Source organism: Schistocerca cancellata, unplaced genomic scaffold (genome assembly GCF_023864275.1).
Source record: "Schistocerca cancellata isolate TAMUIC-IGC-003103 unplaced genomic scaffold, iqSchCanc2.1 HiC_scaffold_718, whole genome shotgun sequence".
Taxonomy (NCBI): domain Eukaryota; kingdom Metazoa; phylum Arthropoda; class Insecta; order Orthoptera; family Acrididae; genus Schistocerca; species Schistocerca cancellata.
Window position 1 is genome coordinate 9,087,080 of NW_026046729.1, and position 22,455 is coordinate 9,109,534.

The window sequence follows — 22,455 nt, forward strand, 5'->3', positions numbered from 1 at the left end:
TACAATCAGAAAGATGACCACGGTGACGACTAGCAGAATTGGAGGGCTGAAGCTCCCGTCCCTTTCACCCTGCCCAAGTTACCACGTGCTTAAGCCACAGTGCATTTTGTGGTCTGCGTACTGTAAGACCTTCGGTTTACACACCATCAGATTATTTGACTTGTCGCTCTAACGAAGTAGGCGAGTGTCAGCAATATGTCTCGTGGCGTGTGTATCTTCTGCCATTAGATCAGACGATAGAAATGCCACTTGCACGCTTAGAGTAGCAGATTGACAGTGACCAACTTTAAACAGAATTTGATTAATTTTCACACACATTTATTAAAATAATAACCACATAAAATTACTTAACTTGATTCTGTATGCTATTTACAATTGGCAATCTGAAGTTTCTTATCTTACTCTCATATATCTCTGATACTTGACAAAGTGTCAATACATTTATCTTCATGACTATGTACAGGAATATGATAATATTATTAGGCACAGACTGAAAGTTGACTACAGACTAATGCAGACAAATGCAGATTAATGAAGACTGACTAATTGGAGGTCTGTACACTCGTTATAATACCTCGAGCGTTCAGGTATCACTGCGCGAGTGTGATCCGCGAGGAGAAAAGGTTCTATTTTAGCAGCAATCTCATTGGCTGCGTTACATATTAATACGCGGATCAACAGAAGCAGAATTTGGTCCGTCTCGAAGACAGCGCCATCTCGTAGTGCGGAGACGGACGAGCGCTGCGCTTGCGCTGTTGTGCTTAGCGGGGCGCGCTCTAGTGGGAAAGTTGTGGATACGCTGACTATGCGGAACTATGTACACAACACATTTATTGCCGCATTTCTAGGCCTTTTTCATGAACAAAGGGAATACGTTTTTATGATCATGATTTTTTCTTAGGAAAGACAGCCTAGGTATTATTGAATTGAGTGTGAACACAGTTAAAATTATCGTTTGAGAAAGAAAGAAAGAAACACATACACACACACACACACACACACACACACACACACACACACACATGCCTTCACATGCACGCACATTCGCCGACACACACAGATTCTAATTTTGAAATTGTTTCAACATTAACAGAATGTTGTACCAGTAGTTAATAAGGAGCAGTTTCCAAATATCTGCAACAAATTTTACGTTTATTTGAATCGGGTTTTACTGTACTAAAAGTACCGTATGTCTTTAAATTTCAGTACTCATATGTGTTAACCTGTACCTCTGGCATCAGTTTCTTTTGTCTCACGTCAAGCTGTCCTACAGCAAATATAGGCGCCTGCTGATCTTAATTTGGTGCGTGTAACTATGACCTCGTACACCAAAGAAACGTTAAAACTTTTTATGACCATATGTGCTGCATGCTTTGGGCGCAAAAATAAAAAAAAGGGCGTCTCTCGTGTTCTTCACCTACTTCGTAAGGAAACTGCGTTGACGAAATTTAGTCAAAAATAAATAACTTCTGCCTGTGTAAACCGATTTTAAGACCGTTTACGAATAGTGCGGCCCACAAGTGTGAAAATCTAAATTCCTTCGATGAAACTTGAAGAGAAACTGTAAGGATGACCCACAAAACTGGAAAATGACCTCCAAAGTTCTGTTGACGTTACGCAGAACGTTATACTGCGTAGGTAAATTACACTCTCTTCAGCTTATTTCATCTCACACTGCTATTCAGATGTTTCCTTCCAACATTTGGGACACTGAAAATTTTCCAAGAACAGAAAGCGGTCGATTCCCACCGTTTGTCGCTTCGTTAAAATGCCCTACCCAGCAAACTACCCCGAGATTTCCTTTTCGAAGAGGGCGCCACTCGGCGTGGAACAATGTAGAGGACCGCCGCAAAGGCGCGGTAACATGTTTTGCATACATACATACAGCAATGTCCTTTCGTTTTCTGCCGAGATGAAAAACTCCCTCACAGCTGAAAACAGCATTTGTGTCGAACAATACTCGACAGCGTTCGTTGCGAATAGCCAACAGGCAAAGTTCTCTGCAGCCTGCCGGTCGTTGTTTCGGCTACATCGATAAACTTGCAGGGAAACGAAGCTGCGAGATTTCCTTTCGAGCCGGCCGTGTACTCCCTGACCCCTGAGCTGTTTCTGAAATGTTGGAGGGAGCGGGGGAGCATGGAGTAACTGTTCACAGTACGCCTCTGCCCACTTACGCGAACGGCAACAGCTGGTGCCGATACTCTTATGTGGGAGACCACATCAGGGCATGCAGTTGATTCATCCGCGTTAGTCCCCTGTGGAAAGATACACTGATGTTCTAGCACCCCGACTGCCACGACCTTTGATTTTAGTTCTCCGTTGATGGTGTGTGTGAAATCTGAACAGAGGATTGGTCTAGAGCCTCCTACTGAAGAGGGGGCCCGGGTTCGATTCCCGGCGGGGTCAGGGATTTTCACCTGCCTCGAGATGACCGGGTGTTTGTGTTGTCCTCATCATTTCATCATCATCCAGGAAAGTGGCGACATTGGACTGAGCAAAGATTGGGTAATTGTACGGGAGCTGATAACCACGCAGTTGAGCGCCCCGCAAAACCAAACATCATCATCATCATCATCATCCTACTGAAGAAAGGCGGCCAACATTACTATACCAGTCCTGTTCTTTCAATCTGTTTTTATTAGGTTTTCTTTTAGTGTAACAGTGTGATCAAATGTAAGTAGTGGAGTAATTAAAGCTGAAACTGAATGTGAGAGGACGTCCGGATAAAATGTAAAAAAAAATATAGTAATAATAATACTACCTATGGTTCTCTTGAATACTGATGCAGTCCTAAGATTCAGGTGATAAAACCAGATAAATAATTAATGAAATAAGAACCTACGACTTGGGATAACTTCCACAAACGAAACAGATGACACACAGTTGTTCGCTGACACCTGCCTCAAACGTACACTCTTGAAATCTCTGGCATGTACAGAATTCTCTCCTCCACCGTCTGCCACTTAGTTGTAGCTCCCACTTCCGAGGCTGTTAGCACTTATAAATGACAAATTTTCGTTTACTAATACTCAAAGTACACTCCTGGAAATTGAAATAAGAACACCGTGAATTCATTGTCCCAGGAAGGGGAAACTTTATTGACACATTCCTGGGGTCAGATACATCACATGATCACACTGACAGAACCACAGGCACATAGACACAGGCAACAGAGCATGCACAATGTCGGCACTAGTACAGCGTATATCCACCTTTCGGAGCAATGCAGGCTGCTATTCTCCCATGGAGACGATCGTAGAGATGCTGGATGTAGTCCTGTGGAACGGCTTGCCATGCCATTTCCACCTGGCGCCTCAGTTGGACCAGCGTTCGTGCTGGACGTGCAGACCGCGTGAGACGACGCTTCATCCAGTCACAAACATGCTCAATGGGGGACAGACCCGGAGATCTTGCTGGCCAGGGTAGTTGACTTACACCTTCTAGAGCACGTTGGGTGGCACGGGATATATGCGGACGTGCATTGTCCTGTTGGAACAGCAAGTTCCCTTGCCGGTCTAGGAATGGTAGAACGATGGGTTCGATGACGGTTTGGATGTACCGTGCACTATTCAGTGTCCCCTCGACGATCACCAGTGGTGTACGGCCAGTGTAGGAGATCGCTCCCCACACCATGATGCTGGGTGTTGGCCCTGTGTGCCTTGGTCGTATGCAGTCCTGATTGTGGCGCTCACCTACACGGCGTCAAACACGCATACGACCATCATTGGCACCAAGGCAGAAGCGACTCTCATCGCTGAAGACGACACGTCTCCATTCGTCCCTCCATTCACGCCTGTCGCGACACCACTGGAGGCGGGCTGCACGATGTTGGGGCGTGAGCGGAAGACGGCCTAACGGTGTGCGGAACCGTAATCCAGCTTCTTGGAGACGGTTACGAATGGTCCTCGCCGATACCCCAGGAGCAACAGTGTCCCTAATTTGCTGGGAAGTGGCGGTGCAGTCCCCTACGGCACTGCGTAGGATCCTACGGTCTTGGCGTGCATCCGTGCGTCGCTGCGGTCCGGTCCCAGGTCGACGGGCACGTGCACTTTCCGCCGACCACAGGCGACAACATCGATGTACTGTGGAGACCTCACGCCCCACGTGTTGAGCAATTCGGCGGTACGTCCACCCGGCCTCCCGCATGCCCACTATACGCCCTCGCTCAAAGTCCATCAACTGCACATACGGTTCACGTCCACGCTGTCGCGGCATGCTACCAGTGTTAAAGACTGCGATGGAGCTCCGTATGCCACGGCAAACTGGCTGACACTGACGGCGGCGGTGCACAAATGCTGCGCAGCTAGCGCCATTCGACGGCCAACACCGCGGTTCCTGGTGTGTCCGCTGTGCCGTGCTTGTGATCATTGCTTGTACAGCCCTCTCGCAGTGTCCGGAGCAAGTATGGTGGGTCTGACACACCGGTGTCAATGTGTTCTTTTTTCCATTTCCAGGAGTGTATGTCGTTCCATATCATCGAGTATGTCCTAGCAGACAGCGTCTTTCAGCCTTTCCCAGAGAAAAAGTCTATAAGCGTCAAATCTGGGGAATGGGGCGGCCAAGGTACAGGTCCTCTGCGGTCAATCGAATAATTTGGAAACAATTCTTGTTGCATCTACGATATACTACCCTATGAGTTCATGGTATACTGTCACGCACCACACGTTTATACTCCATTGGTACTTACGTTCTATATGACGAAGCCAATGGGGGAATTTTTTGGCAATTTACCTGGCCATGACTGGTAAATGTGGCTTCATTACTAAATAAGATAGATGATACATCTGAAGTATCTCGACATATTGCTCATGTGCGGAAGTTAACACGATTCTCATAATCGTTTCCTTGTCGCTGTTGATACAAGGAGATGTTGCAGGAATGGAATCTATGTCACAAGAGGATGAATAGGACACTTGCCTAATCATGCCAATTCGTCATGCGATTGTGTGAGACCTAACATATGGATCAACAGCTACAATAACAAGAACATTAGCTTCCCCTCTTCTGTTAGATTGTCTAGGTGTTACACTACCACTTTCCCATAACTAGTTGGAAAGGTTGATAAATAATTGCCGAGATGGTTGACGTCTATTGGGATATCATGCCACATACTTCGTTAGGTACCAACTGAATACGAGCATGTCAGCTTTTTCTGTAATGGCAAATCCCACCGTTCACCCACGACCTACTGCTTCGACAGTCACACACTAACTGACAAGCAAGTCGCAGTGCGCTCAAGGAACTCAGAACCACACTCTAAGCAAACGTAAAAACATGGTATCTAGCAACTATGTAGCCTCCATGGCACAAACCAGTGTCGGTGTGGAAACTTTTCAAAATATGATATCTCATAAACGACTGACAAACTAGACTCCTACAACAAACATCACTGACATTGTAATTTACCCACCTTTTAGCTTACTGATGTCAATGGTCATTGTTCACTTTAAAACAGTGTATTTTTGTGTAAAAAGTACATGTTGCAATTGGATTACAATCTGTGTATTGGCAACATTAGAAGTCCCTGACTACCAATCCATATTGAAAAAAAGGCACATCAGTGGCACTTTGCATTTCCCATTTTCGCGATAATTGCGGTGAACGTTTTAGATCATTCACACTATATACACTCCTGGAAATGGAAAAAAGAACACATTGACACCGGTGTGTCAGACCCACCATACTTGCTCCGGACACTGCGAGAGGGCTGTACAAGCAATGATCACACGCACGGCACAGCGGACACACCAGGAACCGCGGTGTTGGCCGTCGAATGGCGCTAGCTGCGCAGCATTTGTGTACCGCCGCCGTCAGTGTCAGCCAGTTTGCCGTGGCATACGGAGCTCCATCGCAGTCTTTAACACTGGTAGCATGCCGCGACAGCGTGGACGTGAACCGTATGTGCAGTTGACGGACTTTGAGCGAGGGCGTATAGTGGGCATGCGGGAGGCCGGCTGGACGTACCGCCGAATTGCTCAACACGTGGGGCGTGAGGTCTCCACAGTACATCGATGTTGTCGCCAGTGGTCGGCGGAAGGTGCACGTGCCCGTCGACCTGGGACCGGACCGCAGCGACGCACGGATGCACGCCAAGACCGTAGGATCCTACGCAGTGCCGTAGGGGACCGCACCGCCACTTCCCAGCAAATTAGGGACACTGTTTTTCCTGGGGTATCGGCGAGGACCATTCGCAACCGTCTCCATGAAGCTGGGCTACGGTCCCGAACACCGTTAGGCCGTCTTCCGCTCACGCCCCAACATCGTGCAGCCCGCCTCCAGTGGTGTCGCGACAGGCGTGAATGGAGGGACGAATGGAGACGTGTCGTCTTCAGCGATGAGAGTCGCTTCTGCCTTGGTGCCAATGATGGTCGTATGCGTGTTTGGCGCCGTGCAGGTGAGCGCCACAATCAGGACTGCATACGACCGAGGCACACAGGGCCAACACCCGGCATCATGGTGTGGGGAGCGATCTCCTACACTGGCCGTACACCACTGGTGATCGTCGAGGGGACACTGAATAGTGCACGGTACATCCAAACCGTCATCGAACCCATCGTTCTACCATTCCCAGACCGGCAAGGGAACTTGCTGTTCCAACAGGACAATGCACGTCCGCATGTATCCCGTGCCACCCAATGTGCTCTAGAAGGTGTAAGTCAACTACCCTGGCCAGCAAGATCTCCGGATCTGTCCCCCATTGAGCATGTTTGGGACTGGATGAAGCGTCATCTCACGCGGTCTGCACGTCCAGCACGAACGCTGGTGCAACTGAGGCGCCAGGTGGAAATGGCATGGCAAGCCGTTCCACAGGACTACATCCAGCATCTCTACGATCGTCTCCATGGGAGAATAGCAGCCTGCATTGCTGCGAAAAGTGGATATACACTGTACTAATGCCGACATTGTTCATGCTCTGTTGCCTGTGTCTATGTGCCTGTGGTTCTGGCAGTGTGATCATGTGATGTATATGACCCCAGGAATGTGTAATAAAGTTTCCCTTTCCTGGGACAATGAATTCACGGTGTTCTTATTTCAATTTCCAGGAGTGTATAATTCTGCAACAGATTGACGTCAACGATATAGGTCTGTTATAATTGTGTGGATCTGTCTTGCGGCCTTTCTTAGAAACGGGTCCTGCTCTTTTTTCCAGTCGTTAGGTACCTTTCGTTGCCCAAGCTAATTTACGATAAACTACTGCTAGAAGCGGAGGAAGATCTTTCGCATAATCTTCATAGAATCTTACAGGTATCTCGTCTGGCTCTGATGCCTTTGCACTGCCAAGCTATTACAGCTGCCATTTCGACGTTCGTACTGCTACTGAAAGCAGGGACAATGTTACGATCTTTCGCTGTGAAACAACTTTGGAAGATCGAATTAAATGTTTCGGCCCTCGCTCTGCTCTCATGGTGAGAGAATGAATAGATGATTCTGACCGACCTACTGATTTTCCATGCCACCGAAATCTCTAGGGTTTTTACTCAGGTCGATTGACAAAATATTACTTTCAAAACCATTGAACGCTTCTCTCATTGCTCTACTTACGCTCATTTCCGCTTCATTCAGCTTTCGTCCGCCAGTTAGGTTTTTATTTCTCTTGAATCTGAGAATCTTTGAATCTTTGTTTACATAGCGCTTTTCTAACACGGCTACTAAAGCATGGTGGATGTTTCTCATCCCATAAAACCTTACTCGGAACAAATTTGTCTACGGCATATTGAAGATGCCTTTGAACTTTTTCCATTTGTTCTCCACATCTTCGTTTTCATAACTGAATATTTGATGCTGACTGCTGAGATATTCTGAAATTTGTATCTTGTCACCCTTGCTGAGCAAACATCTCTTCGTGTCTTTCTTAATCTTCCTTGTAGGACCCATCGTCATAGATGCTGTCACAGACTTATGATCACTGATACCTTCGTCTACGTTAACTGATTCGGTAAGTTCAGGTTTGCTTGTTGCGAGGAGGTCTAAGACGTTACCTTCACGTGTTGGTTCTCTTACTATCTGCTCAAGTTAATTTTCGGGCAAGACATTCAGATCAATGCCACACGAATCCCGGTCTCTGGCACCTGATTTGATAGGATAACACTGCCAATCTATGCCTGGCAAGATGAAGTCACCCCCTATTCGTACAACGGCACGAACAGGAAAAGTAATAATGATATTCTGTAAGTTCTGTCTGATGCACTCTGCAACAACAAATTCTAACCCAGCTGGTCCATAAAAGCATCCAGTACCATTTTTGACCGTTATTTGATACTAAATTTAACCCAGATTAATTCACATTCAGAATCCGTGATAACCTCGCTGGATGTTATGAATATGTTATTGAATATTTTACTTGTAAACACGCCGGCACCATTGGCGGCCAACCTATCCTTACGATAAACATTCCAATCTGAACTTAGGATTTTGTTGTCATTGACATCTTGTTTCAGTCAGCTTTCTGTTCCCAATACTATCTGTGCATTATAACCTTCAGTAAGCGATACTAATTCTGGGACCTTTCCTTAGATGCTCGCGCAGTTTACTAAAATGATATTAATCTTTTCTATCTCTGGTCTGCGAAGTCCAAGATGCTCTGAGGTCTCTCTGTCTAGTTTGACAGGAAAATAGTCTTTGATCCCAAGGCAGGGATCCTCTAACCTAAAAAAGGCCCATGTGCATGTGGTATCGATAGCAACAATGCCACGTAATGGTTTCTCAAGTTGGCACTACGAGAGACACAGACGACAGCGCCCTCTAGCCGGTGCTGTCAAGGTCTACGAGCTCCGCGACTGCTTCAGCCCATTTCGTCACGTGCAGACAGCCAGGACACCTCGCTTCAGCATCGCACCTATGCACAAAGTTACGTAATCGATTGCAGCGGCCAATAGCCGCGTCCCCGGTAGAGTAGTTACGCGCCTGCTTCTCGCTCAGTTCGTCTCCCGCCTCTTCGTGTATCTTCTGACACCCCTCCTCTCTTCATCCCGCCGCCTCCCCTGCTGCCCCTTGCTCTCCCCTCGTTTTCCACCCTCTCCGACGTCTCCCTCGGCAGGTCCCACCTAGCAGTTTTATACTTCACCGTGTGTGCTCCACGTGGGTTTTAAGTGCGTTGTTCTGGAGTGTTTTTAATACAGTGGCCGACTTTTAACCTAAGCATGTGCATTCAGTGTCTTCTTTGAGTTTTAAGACTCGCCAGCAGTTTTTTAACTGTATGGTGACTTTTTTAATTGTCCCCCATGAACGTCTCCCTGTCAGTGTATTTTTACCTCCATTATCTCCCCTTACTCTGTTTTATGTTTCCCTTTTTTATCTCCATATACACGCCTGGAAATTGAAATAAGAACACCGTAAATTCATTGTCCCAGGAAGGGGAAACTTTATTGACACATTCCTGGGGTCAGATACATCACATGATCACACTGACAGAACCACAGGCACATAGACACAGGCAACAGAGCATGCACAATGTCGGCACTAGTACAGTGTATATCCACCTTTCGCAGCAATGCAGGCTGCTATTCTCCCATGGAGACGATCGTAGAGATGCTGGATGTAGTCCTGTGGAACGGCTTGCCATGCCATTTCCACCTGGCGCCTCAGTTGGACCAGCGTTCGTGCTGGACGTGCAGACCGCGTGAGACGACGCTTCATCCAGTCCCAAACATGCTCAATGGGGGACAGATCCGGAGATCTTGCTGGCCAGGGTAGTTGACTTACACCTTCTAGAGCACGTTGGGTGGCACGGGATACATGCGGACGTGCATTGTCCTGTTGGAACAGCAAGTTCCCTTGCCGGTCTAGGAATGGTAGAACGATGGGTTTGATGACGGTTTGGATGTACCGTGCACTATTCAGTGTCCTCTCGACGATCACCAGTGGTGGACGGCCAGTGTAGGAGATCGCTCCCCACACCATGATGGCGGGTGTTGGCCCTGTGTGCCTCGGTCGTATGCAGTCCTGATTGTGGCGCTCACCTGCACGGCGCCAAACACGCATACGACCATCATTGGCACCAAGGCAGAAGCGACTCTCATCGCTGAAGACGACACGTCTCCATTCGTCCCTCCATTCACGCCTGTCGCGACACCACTGGAGGCGGGCTGCACGATGTTGGGGCGTGAGCGGAAGACGGCCTAACGGTGTGCGGGACCGTAGCCCAGCTTCATGGAGACGGTTGCGAATGGTCCTCGCCGATACCCAAGGAGCAACAGTGTCCCTAATTTGCTGGGAAGTGGCGGTGCGGTCCCCTACGGCACTGCGTAGGATCCTACGGTCTTGGCGTGCATCCGTGCGTCGCTGCGGTCCGATCCCAGGTCGACGGGCACGTGCACCTTCCGCCGACCACTGGCGACAACATCGATGTACTGTGGAGACCTCACGTCCCACGTGTTGAGCAATTCGGCGGTACGTCCACCCGGCCTCCCGCATGCCCACTATACGATCTCGCTCAAAGTCCGTCAACTGCACATACGGTTCACGTCCACGCTGTCGCGGCATGCTACCAGTGTTAAAGACTGCGATGGAGCTCCGTATGCCACGGCAAACTGGCTGACACTGACGGCGGCGGTGCACAAATGCTGCGCAGCTAGCGCCATTCGACGGCCAACACCGCGGTTCCTGGTGTGTCCGCTGTGCCGTGCGTGTGATCATTGCTTGTACAGCCCTCTCGCAGTGTCCGGAGCAAGTATGGTGGGTCTGACACACCGGTGTCAATGTGTTCTTTTTTCCATTTCCAGGAGTGTATATGCAGCATTTTATTCTTGTTTTAGTTGTCATGTCACTCGGCTAAAGAGTGGCGGACTTTGCTACTGACAGCCCTCCCCTGCCCGTATGGGGCAGGGGAATGAAATTATAATAAAGAAAAAAGAAAAAGCTCAGCCAGCTTCGTTAGTCGTGTTCGTCCTCTCCCGTTGTGTTGTTGTTCTCGGGCAGCTCCGCGGGTCCCGCCGCCTTTTCCGTCATTTCAACCCCGCGACTGTTCCGATCGCCGTTACAACAGACCGAACCGGCTAGAGATTAATAATTCATTCCCACCCTTAAGAAACCAACTGAAGATAAATTATTCTGAGTTCACGAATGCAAGCTGAGGCAAACCTAGCAACATGTCTTTCGGCTACGCCCAGAGTTAACGGTACGCTATAGGGGGAATTCGGTAGTGAAAATAACTGATTGTTACAAAAGACTGTTAAAAGTAACTGGTATTAAAATAAAGTCACCACACCGCTATAACTGATACTGCGAAATAGCCATTTGGCCCACCTCTGGTAGATGATCTACTTGTAAGGCGCTTTTCCAGTGGATCTCTGGAGGAGAGAGGTAAGAGTTACGGTAGATCTACTCCAAATTGAAATCTAAAAAAGGGAGAGAGTTGAATGGGACTCGCCGATTTGGCTCAGGCTGTGTGAGTAGATACAGGTACATGCGCCTTTCAAGTTCATAGAATATTTCGCCCGAGTGGGCGATAGGAAAAAATAAAACGCCCTCCAAGGATTTACGAGTTTACTATGAAGAGCTTTTGAGCAACACATATGAAATTATGTAGTATGAAAAACGTTTGAAAAGAGTTGGATCTGTGTGTTTGATGCCCACAATGCGGATTTTTGCTTTCCGTGTTTGTTATTCGGGAACAGTGATGCCTGGGAAACAGCGGGAGCCGATGATCTAGCACATCTTAATACATTAATAAAAAACTGGTGGAGATCGCAAAAACGGAAAAAAACCATACTGTTCTTGATCTTCGTGCATTAGGTAAGGCTAATATCGCAATTATACTAAATTGCGGCTGTCGTGACGACTTAGTGAAACACAATATGTTAATTTTTGTTATATTTTATCGTGTTAGCAAAATTTTACATGAACCACGTTCTCTTGTACACAATCGCACAGTAGCGTTTCTTCTGATAATCACAAGTTATTCATGTTGGTTTAGGTTCTTGCAACTCCAGAAGGAAGTTTCTTCAAAGATATCCATACGTCTCACTCCTTTATGTGCCCTGTCGAAGGTCTTCCGTTCGTAGAGAGCGATCTCGGAGATGGATTTTTTTTCTTGCCACATTTTTCTTTGGTTTGCCGCTGTTCATTAGTGAGATTTTCTGTTGCGTGCCGGAAACTCTTCTTCGAAGCAACTCGCCAGCGGACTGGTTGGTATCCGAAAAGGTAGTAGGCCGAAGATGTAAAGCACTTACTTTATTCCTTTCTGGCTGCCACTTCGTGCGTGATGCTATGGGAACTAACCAGCACAGCTTGTCAGTTGGTGTTGGTATGGAACGGCCTGTGATATTGTGGCATGGTTCACTGTTTGCGTGGCTAGAGGTATATCATACAGGGCATGCATTCTCCAAAGCTGAATAGCCCAAGGCTAAAGGTGTAGGTCCTTGTTGTCCCAGGCTGCAACTATACTGTAGTGCCTGCTGGTTTCCGAACGATGTTGTTTCTAGCAACTGCTTTACGCTTCGGTTTCTTGTAATGTTTACCGCAAGACAGTGCTGCGACAAATGTGTCATCAAGTTATACTCAGGTTGTATAACGCTCTTGCCGTGTTGGCACCCATATTACTCGTAGAAATAAGTTACTGTGGTGACACTTCTTGACGGAATGCGTTGATGTTCCAAAGAGGGTGAAAGAATTTCACGTCTGGTAAATTAAGATAAAATTTTAGAGAAAACAGATGCTGGAGGCATTTCGTTTCGGAGCACCAAGCGAAAATGTCCTTGTACAGTATCCATAAATGTTTTAGTGGAAGGATGTGTACTTTTTGCTCAGTAAATTGTCATTCACGAACCAGAGAAAGACTGTAAAAATTATATCGTTGATGATTTTATCGCGAACCATTTGTCTTTTGCCGATCCGAGACCATTTCTAATTCAGTATTCTCTTTTTCTGGGATCCGTACGAACAGGAGTCGAAAGTTGACTGCTCCCATAACAGCTCATCTTAAGTAGCGAATCAAAGTATTTTCTGCTGAAGTGTTGACTCATGAACGAGTCTTTCAAGAATCACTGTGAATGTTCAGAAGATTAATTAAGTAAAGTAAATTTTCAGTGCGTCGAATACTCATTTATAGTAGAATACCTTTCTTGGCTCATTGTTATTAATTACTTCTAACTGTTCTGTTATTAACAAAAGGCGGATTTAGAACACGATGTACGGTAAAACCACGATGTTAAGCTAATGAAACAGAAAGTACGTAAAAAATGCACAAATAATTCCAACATTGCCGAATTGCTTGACTGTTGACAGTCGAAGATTTTTCGAACACTTAGTTGTAGATGCAAAGCTTTTCATTGCTATTATTTATTCATTTGAATAGTATCATTAGTACTCAAATTTGTGTATATTATTATTATATTTTACATTTTTATGAGGCGTTACAGACATTGATATAAGTTTTAGATGTAGCTGTATCAGTCTGTGGAATTGTGCAACGGCTTTGAAAGACTCTACTTGTAATTTCATTCCGATAGACGCGGATGTGAAAACTTAGCGTCCATTCACTGAAGGCGCATTATACATTTAGGCTTTCTGTGTGGCGTCAAATGGTTCAAATGGTTCAAATGGCTCTGAGCACTATGGGACTCAACTGCTGAGGTCATTAGTCCCCTAGAACTTAGAACTAGTTAAACCTAACTAACCTAAGGACATCACAAACATCCATGCCCGAGGCAGGATTCGAACCTGCGACCGTAGAGGTCTTGCGGTTCCAGACTGCAGCGCCTTTAACCGCACGGCCACTTCGGCCGGCTGTGTGGCGTCTGGCCCATTGTTCCGGAGGGCGGTAAGCGGCCGCGAGGTATTGTTCGTGCGCCGGCGTTTGCTCCAGGCGAGTGGCTGAAATGTCTGCCATAGCTTCCAGCACGTTCTCGATGTGCTAAATCCTAATGTTTACCGAGAGCATGGCTGACGGCCCGTTCGCCACTGCTAAAGTGCCCTTTCCAGCGTTGTTCCACGAGTTCTACCGCATTTTCCGAGCGCCACTCGCCTAAAATTTCCTTATTCGCGTAATGGGTGGAGGATTTCAGCAAAGAGTTTCAGCCGTGTCTACATTGAAACGTTTTATAGAGCTCTCCGCATTAACTCTGTGATACCCATTACGTGATTCTGCAGCTTCGGTATCTCGAAATGTAATCATATATCAGTATACCGCAACGCTGCCTCAGAAGCGTGCACATTTCAGAATTCGACGTTTTCCGGGGCATGGTAAAGCAAAATCACATAAATTTTAAAGACCTGAATTTTAGTTCTTTTTCATTCTAAATCCGTAGAATAAGTCTCTTAAAGGCACTGACTGATTCAGGTTAATTCAGAGGTAAGGAGAATCAAAATTTAGAAAAATAGAAAGTAAAGCTTCTTGATCAAAATTTCCAGTTGTGACCCTTGCAGCTCAGTACTTAATAAGCGAGAAGTGCCGTCAGCCTTACACGATGACTGCAATGAACTGTCCATAGCCATCTGGAGACGGGAGAACATTTCGAGAACTTCGGAAAACAAAATATTCAAGGAGGGGTTACATAATAAAATGGAAAATCAAATGATTCGGAGAGCCTGAGAATGTCTTTACCTTAAGATCTACATTAGATATACGAGGTGTGGCTGAAAAAAAACCGGGCTAGTACTGGTGAAACAATAAAACGAATGCAATAAGGCTGAAAGTCGCGTGGCCTGTCACGTGACTCTCGCTCCGCCTACTGCTCGAGTTTCATCTGTCTCCTGCACTCAGTCTGCCCGTGGCGTCTGTTTTAAGTAGTTGACGTTTTGTCTGTGCGTCGGAAAATGTTGAGTGTACAGAAAGAACAGCGTGTTAACATCAAATTTTGTTTCAAACTAGGAAAATCTGCAAGTGAAACGTTTGTAATGTTACAAGAAGTGTACGGCGATGATTGTTTATCGCGAACACAAGTGTTTGAGTGGTTTAAACGATTTAAAGATGGCCGCGAAGACACCAGTGATGACACTCGCACTGGCAGCCCATTGTCAGCAAAAACTGATGCAAACATTGAAAAAATCGGTAAACTTGTTCGACAAGATCGCAGTTTAACAATCAGAGCAGTGTCTGAGTTAACAGGAGTTGACAAGGAAAGTGTTAGGCAGATTCTTCATGAAAGTTTCAACATGAACAAAGTGTGTTCAAAAATGGTTCCAAAGTGTCTCACAATTGAACAGAAGGAACGCCGAAGAATGATTTGTTCTGACATCCTGGAAAACATTGAAAGTGATCCCACCTTCTTAGAAAATGTTATTACTTGCGATGAATCGTGGTTTTTTACTTACGATCCCGAAACTAAACGCCAATCGATGCATTGGAAAACTCCTGGTTCTCCACGACAAAAAAAAGCACGAATGTCAAAATCGAAATTCAAGGCAATGATGATTGTTTTTTTTTTTTTTGACATCAAAGGGATTGTGCACATTGATTGGGTACCAGAGGGACAAACAGTGAGTCAGCATTACTACATTAGCGTCCTGGCTACCCTACGTGAGCGAGTACGGAGAAAACGGAACGATTTGTGGAGAAAAAAGTCATGGATCCTTCACCAAGACAATGCCCCAGCTCACAGTGCGTTGTCAGTGAAGACGTTTTTGGCAAAACACAACATTCCCATCTTAGATCATCCACCCTACTCACCTGATTTGGCCCCCTGTGACTTTTTTCTTTTCCCTAAAGTCAAGTCAGCTTTGAAAGGAACTAGATTTGAGACTGTTGAAGCAGTAAAAGAAAAAGCGACGGAAGTAATGTATGGATTTACCGAAAATGATCTGCAGCATTGCTATGAACACTGGAAAATTCGCATGGAGCGGTGTAGAGACCGAGGAGGAGAGTACATTGAAGGAGATAACATGAAATTGTAAATAATTGTAAATAAGTGTTTTTTCCAGCATCAGTCCGGTTTTTTTCTAGCCGCACCTCGTATAGTACAACGAAAGTTTCGCAGCAACGCACTTCATACTTTTGTGGCGTCAGATTACTTTGATACCTAACAGATAATCATGTTTCATGGTGTATGCGAAGCACCTATTTTTATTATTAATGTGCTGGTATAAGCCTTCGCCATCACACCGGTTGGCACAACGAAACGTTGTATAGCAGGCGCTGAACCAGGCGTCGCTATGAGAAGACCGAGAAACGACCCCACGCTACGTGCCGATAAGGCTCCCTGAGAAGGGTACATACAGGACGCCGCTATCGACCGGGCAGTCTCAATCCCTCAGTGTCAGTAACTCGGTACGTCGCATCGGGACTCAGTTCGCATTGTACCTCAATATGTCGCGCTGTACTCTAGTCTCCCACAGTGATAGTCGTCACCTCGTACCTCAGGTAGCTGTGGCGGAACGTTAGTCATTGTATATGGTTGTGATAATGACAAAGACAAGAGTCAAGAATTAGTACATGTTATTTGATTTGGAGAAATGAGATACACGATACTGCGTGAAGAGTTTGAAAGAGCACTGCAAGACCTGAGTCGAAACAAGGCCTCGGGAGTAGACAACATTCCTTTACAAATACTGATAACCTTGGGAGAGCCATCCCTGACAAAACTCTACCATCTGGTGAGCAAGATGTATGAGGCAGGCGAAATACCCTTAGACTTCAAGAAGAATATAATAATTCCAATCCCAAGGAAAGGAGGTGCTGACGGATGTGTAAATTATCGAACGATCAGTTTAATAAGTCACAGCAGCAAAATACTAACACGAATTATTTACAGACGAATGGAAAAACTGGTAGAAGCCGACCTCGGGGAAGTTCAGTTTGGATTCCATAGCAATGCTGGAACACGTGAGGTAATACTGACCCTACGACTTATGTTAGAAAATAAGTTCAGGAAAGGCAAACCTACGTTTCTAGTGTTTGTAGACTTAGAGAAAGCTTTTGGCATTATTGACTGGAATACTCCCTTTTAAATTCTGAAGGTGGCAGGGGTAAATTACAGGGAGCGAAAGGCTATTTGCAATTTGTACAGAAACCAGATGGCAGTTATAAGAGTTCAGGGGCATGAAAGGGAAGCAGAGGTAGGGAAAGGAGTGAGACAGGATTGTAGCCTCCCCCGATGTTATTTAATCTGTATATTGAGCAATCACTAAAGGAAACAAAATAAAAATTCGGAGTAGGTAGAAAAATCCATGGAGAAGAAATAAAATCTTTGAGGTTCGCCAATGACATTGTAATTCTGTCAGAGACAGCAAATGACTTAGAAGAGCAGTTGAACGGAATCGACAATGCCTTGAAAGGAGGATATGAGATGAACATCAACAAAAGCAAAACGAGGATAATGGAATGTAGTCGAATTAAGTCGGGTGATGCTGAGGGAATTAGATTAGGAAATGACAAGAAGAGAATAGAAGCTTTCGAAATGTGGTGCTTCAGAAGAATGCTGAAGTTTAGATGGGTAGATCACATAACTAATGAGGAGGTATTTAGAATTGGGGAGAAGAGGAGTTTGTGGCACAACCTGACGAAAGGAAGCGATCGGTTGGTAGGACTTGTTCTGAGGCGTCAAGGGATCACAAATTTAGCATTGGAGGGCAGCGTGGAAGGTAAACATCGTAGAGGGAGACCACGAGAGGAATACAATAAGCAGATTCAGAAGGATGTAGGTTGCAGTAAGTACTGAGAGATGAAGAAGCTTGCACAAGATAGAGTAGCATGGAGAGCTGCATCAAACCGGTCTCAGGATTGCAGACCACAGCAACAACAACATTTGATTGCTGTTAACCATAGAACTACAGACTGGACATTTCTAAAGTTAAGTTCTCAATTGGTTCCTGTAATAAAGTGTATTTTAACCACGTGTGCATTTTGTGTTGTAATGAGAGGAAACCGGTCACGCACCTGTCATACCACCCTCTCCGCGTCCAGCTAATAACCACAAAAAAATTACAATAGGGCACAGACACAACAATTAATACTGTTATCGATCCCAGTTTTGTTATTCAACAGTTTGTAATTACGTGCGTGTACTTTAAATCCAGTGCGTAAAATGTGTTAGTAAGTGAAGAGAGAAACATGTATTTTTATTCATATCGGGTATCAATGTGGCCATAGTTTTCCTGCGGGTATAGAACTAGAATCAAGTCCTTCACATCCCAGGCTCAATCCCGGATAGGCATGAGGATTCTTCATCGTTTCAGGGCTTACACAATATCTCCAGCTCACTTAACCTACTGACAAATGAGGTCCAGGGAACTTACCCGTTGGTAAAAGGCCTCTGGAGCGATGGTCTCGCCACCCTCCCCCTGCTAGTGCCGCGTTGAAGAAACGCTGCGTTCTCGTGGCAGTTAGACCAGCATACTGGGCAAAGGCTTGCAACACAGATTTTATCCTGTCACTTTAAGGGTGACAATAATATGAGGTTGATACTAAAATAAAAAATGTAACTTGGAACAGATCCAGACGTCAAATCCCATTGTACACTCCTGGAAATTGAAATAAGAACACCGTGAATTCATTGTCCCAGGAAGGGGAAACTTTATTAACACATTCCTGGGGTCAGATACATCACATGATCACACTGACAGAACCACAGGCACATAGACACAGGCAACAGAGCATGCACAATGTCGGCACTAGTACAGTGTATATCCACCTTTCGCAGCAATGCAGGCTGCTATTCTCCCATGGAGACGATCGTAGAGATGCTGGATGTAGTCCTGTGGAACGGCTTGCCACGCCATTTCCACCTGGCGCCTCAGTTGGACCAGCGTTCGTGCTGGACGTGCAGACCGCGTGAGACGACGCTTCATCCAGTCCCAAACATGCTCAATGGGGGACAGATTCGGAGATCTAGCTGGCCAGGGTAGCTGACTTACACCTTCTAGAGCACGTTGGGTGGCACGGGATACATGCGGACGTGCATTGTCCTGTTGGAACAGCAAGTTCCCTTGCCGGTCTAGGAATGGTAGAACGATGGGTTCGATGACGGTTTGGATGTACCGTGCACTATTCAGTGTCCCCTCGACGATCACCAGTGGTGTACGGCCAGTGTAGGACATCGCTCCCCACACCATGATGCCGGGTGTTGGCCCTGTGTGCCTCGGTCGTATGCAGTCCTGATTGTGGCGCTCACCTGCACGGCGCCAAACACGCATACGACCATCATTGGCACCAAGGCAGAAGCGACTCTCATCGCTGAAGACGACACGTCTCCATTCGTCCCTCCATTCACGCCTGTCGCGACACCACTGGAGGCGGGCTGCACGATGTTGGGGCGTGAGCGGAAGACGGCCTAACGGGGTGCGGGACCGTAGCCCAGCTTCATGGAGACGGTTGCGAATGGTCCTCGCCGATACCCCAGGAGCAACAGTGTCCCTAATTTGCTGGGAAGTGGCGGTGCGGTCCCCTACGGCACTGCGTAGGATCCTACGGTCTTGGCGTGCATCCGTGCGTCGCTGCGGTCCGGTCCCAGGTCGACGGGCACGTGCACCTTCCGCCGACCACTGGCGACAACATCGATGTACTGTGGAGACCTCACGCCCCACGTGTTGAGCAATTCGGCGGTACGTCCACCCGGCCTCCCGCATGCCCACTATACGCCCTCGCTCAAAGTCCGTCAACTGCACATACGGTTCACGTCCACGCTGTCGCGGCATGCTACCAGTGTTAAAGACTGCGATGGAGCTCCGTATGCCATGGCAAACTGGCTGACACTGACGGCGGCGGTGCACAAATGCTGCGCAGCTAGCGCCATTCGACGGCCAACACCGCGGTTCCTGGTGTGTCCGCTGTGCCGTGCGTGTGATCATTGCTTGTACAGCCCTCTCGCAGTGTCCGGAGCAAGTATGGTGGGTCTGACACACCGGTATCAATGTGTTCTTTTTTCCATTTCCAGGAGTGTATATCAAGAAAAATAATCTGTAAACCATGCCACTGATTTATAATGCTCCAACTAAAGGAATGCGGAAATAAACTTTGAAAAATGCTTAATCTACTTCCGTGACTCCTACAGTACCGTTTTGCTCACAAAACTGTACATTTGTTAATGGATTTTGCAAAATTTGTAAGCCTTCAACTTTTTAATGCTAACTGTAACGATGAAAGTCTATCATAATATATTATGAAACCTAATTCTCTTTAGGTTGATTTACGTAACGCTAGCGAAAGACGAGATAAATCCGGGAAACCGAAATAATCCTCAAATTGGCCGGTAATAATAATAATAATTCCGTGTAACTCAAAGACTAGGTTCAAGTCACAACTTCGGCCATTTGTGGTCCCTAACATAGCGCAGTTATCCTACCTGGAAAAACTTAACCACAATTTAACGCAGAATCAAAACCACGTGTCACTCCTGGCGTACCTTCACAGCTTTGAGAGCTGACGACTCAGTTGCAGGCAGATTGAAATGGACACCCAGCCCCGATATGGACCAGTGGCACCGACTCTAAACAGTGTAGAAGCACACCGAGGTAATACTTGTGTCCGCTTTTTGCCACGTCGTTGTGCATCCCTGCAAACTGGACTCCGGAACTGGTGACATTATGACTGCTTGCTGCGCTGACTTGCAATCCAGTACGCTTCGGGAAAATTACTTTCCGAATCTTGTCAACCCTGAATATTTACTCCTTTCTTCTGTATCTTATTGCATGAAGCGGTTTGTCTTCCATTTTACCAATGCTCTCGCGTCCAGAGCTGCAGCAAAGATATACGCGTACATCTACGTCAATAAGCCTACTCTGCATTCCAGAGGGAGAGAGTTCAAGGCACTTCTCTACCGTCCACTCTTGAACAGCGCACGGGAAAAACGAACATTTCAATAATTTTTTGCGTGTTCCGATTTCGCTTACCATGATCGCTTCTCCCTACGCAGGTACACGCCGACAGCATATTTTCGTGTCCGGAGCAGATTGTTGGTGATAGAAATTTCGTCATTTCAGCTCGTGTATCAGATCAGTGATATACTCTTCCTTATTTTGTGGCAATACAGAACGATTTGCCCTTTTTTTACTCTTTTCGATGTTCTCGGTCAGTCCTGTTTGTTGAGTGTGCCATATCACACAGCAATACTCCAGAAAAGGACGAGCATGCGTGAGGTAGGTAGTATCTTTTGTGGACCTGTTGTATTTTTTAAGTGTTCTGCTAATAAAAAGAAGTCTTTGATCATTTTTCCACTCAGCATCATTTACGTGAGCAATACAGTTTAAGATAATCATAACCGTAATTCCTAAAAAATTAGTTGAATTCACAGCCTTTACATTTTCGTGATTTAATGTGTAACCCAAATTTAGCGGATTCCTTTGGGTAATCATATTGATGACATCACATTTTCGTTATTCAGAGTCAATTGCCACTTGTTACACCATACAGATGTCTTGTATGAATCGTTTTGCAGTTGCTTTGGATTTTTGATGAAGTTACAAGATGCAAGTTGCAGAATCGCCTGCAAAAAATCTAAGATAGTTACTAAATGGTTCATATATATTAGAGGAACTGCAGATCGCATTTACCACTTGCTTGGAGGATGTCATATTTCATTTTTTGTTTACTCCATGACTTTCTTCCCATTACTACGAACTGGCCTTTCTAATAGGAAATCACGAATCTGGTTGAAAATTTTCAACGATACTCCGTAAGCACGAAACATTAGAAGTCGCTTGTGAGGAACGGTGTCAAAAGATTTCTGGAAATTTAGAAATCAATACATATTATAAAAATGTATGTGGCTGTGTGTGTGTGTGTGTACCTATGTATGATCCACATCCTCTACTAAATCACTAGACCAATTTCGACCAAACTTGGGATACGCATCTCTTACTGCCTGGCAACAACCGCTGTCAGGGTAAGAATCTACTACCTGTGATAGTTCACGAGAGATGACGTCATAAACAAAGAGATGCGTTTAAAAATGTTCAAATGTGTGTGAAATCTTATGGGACTTGACTGCTAAGGTCATCACTCCCTAAGCTTACACACTACTTAACCTACATTATCCTAAGGACAAACATACACACCCATGGCTGAAGGAGGACGCGAACCTCCGCCGGGACTAGCCGCACAGTCCATTACTGCAGCGCCAAAGAGATGGGTGAAAAGGTATTATACTGTGCGTGATGCTTAAATTTATTAATTCTTTCCTACCAAGTCTACTCGCAGCAACTTACGCAGACAGCATCCTCATATGCCACTGGATGTACCTACACAAATACATCATTGTACGACACACAAGAGATATGACGTCATAAACGCTGACATGCATGGAAAACAGTCGCATCGTGGATATAGTCTTAACACATTTATTGTTTTCTACTAAAACACTCCTGCTGTCGAGTCAGCTTAAGAAAATCCCTGACACATGGCAGCACATTTGACAGCTTTCAATTGCGAAGCGCAAACGGCTGTAGACGAAAAGTAGCCATCTATAGACATGTGAAGAGGGGTTGCCATAGGAACATTTACAAAATTGTGTTGTAGAAACGCAAAGCAGCTGTATGTATACATTTGTACAAATGCACATTTCCTTCTGTCATTGCTTCTTCACA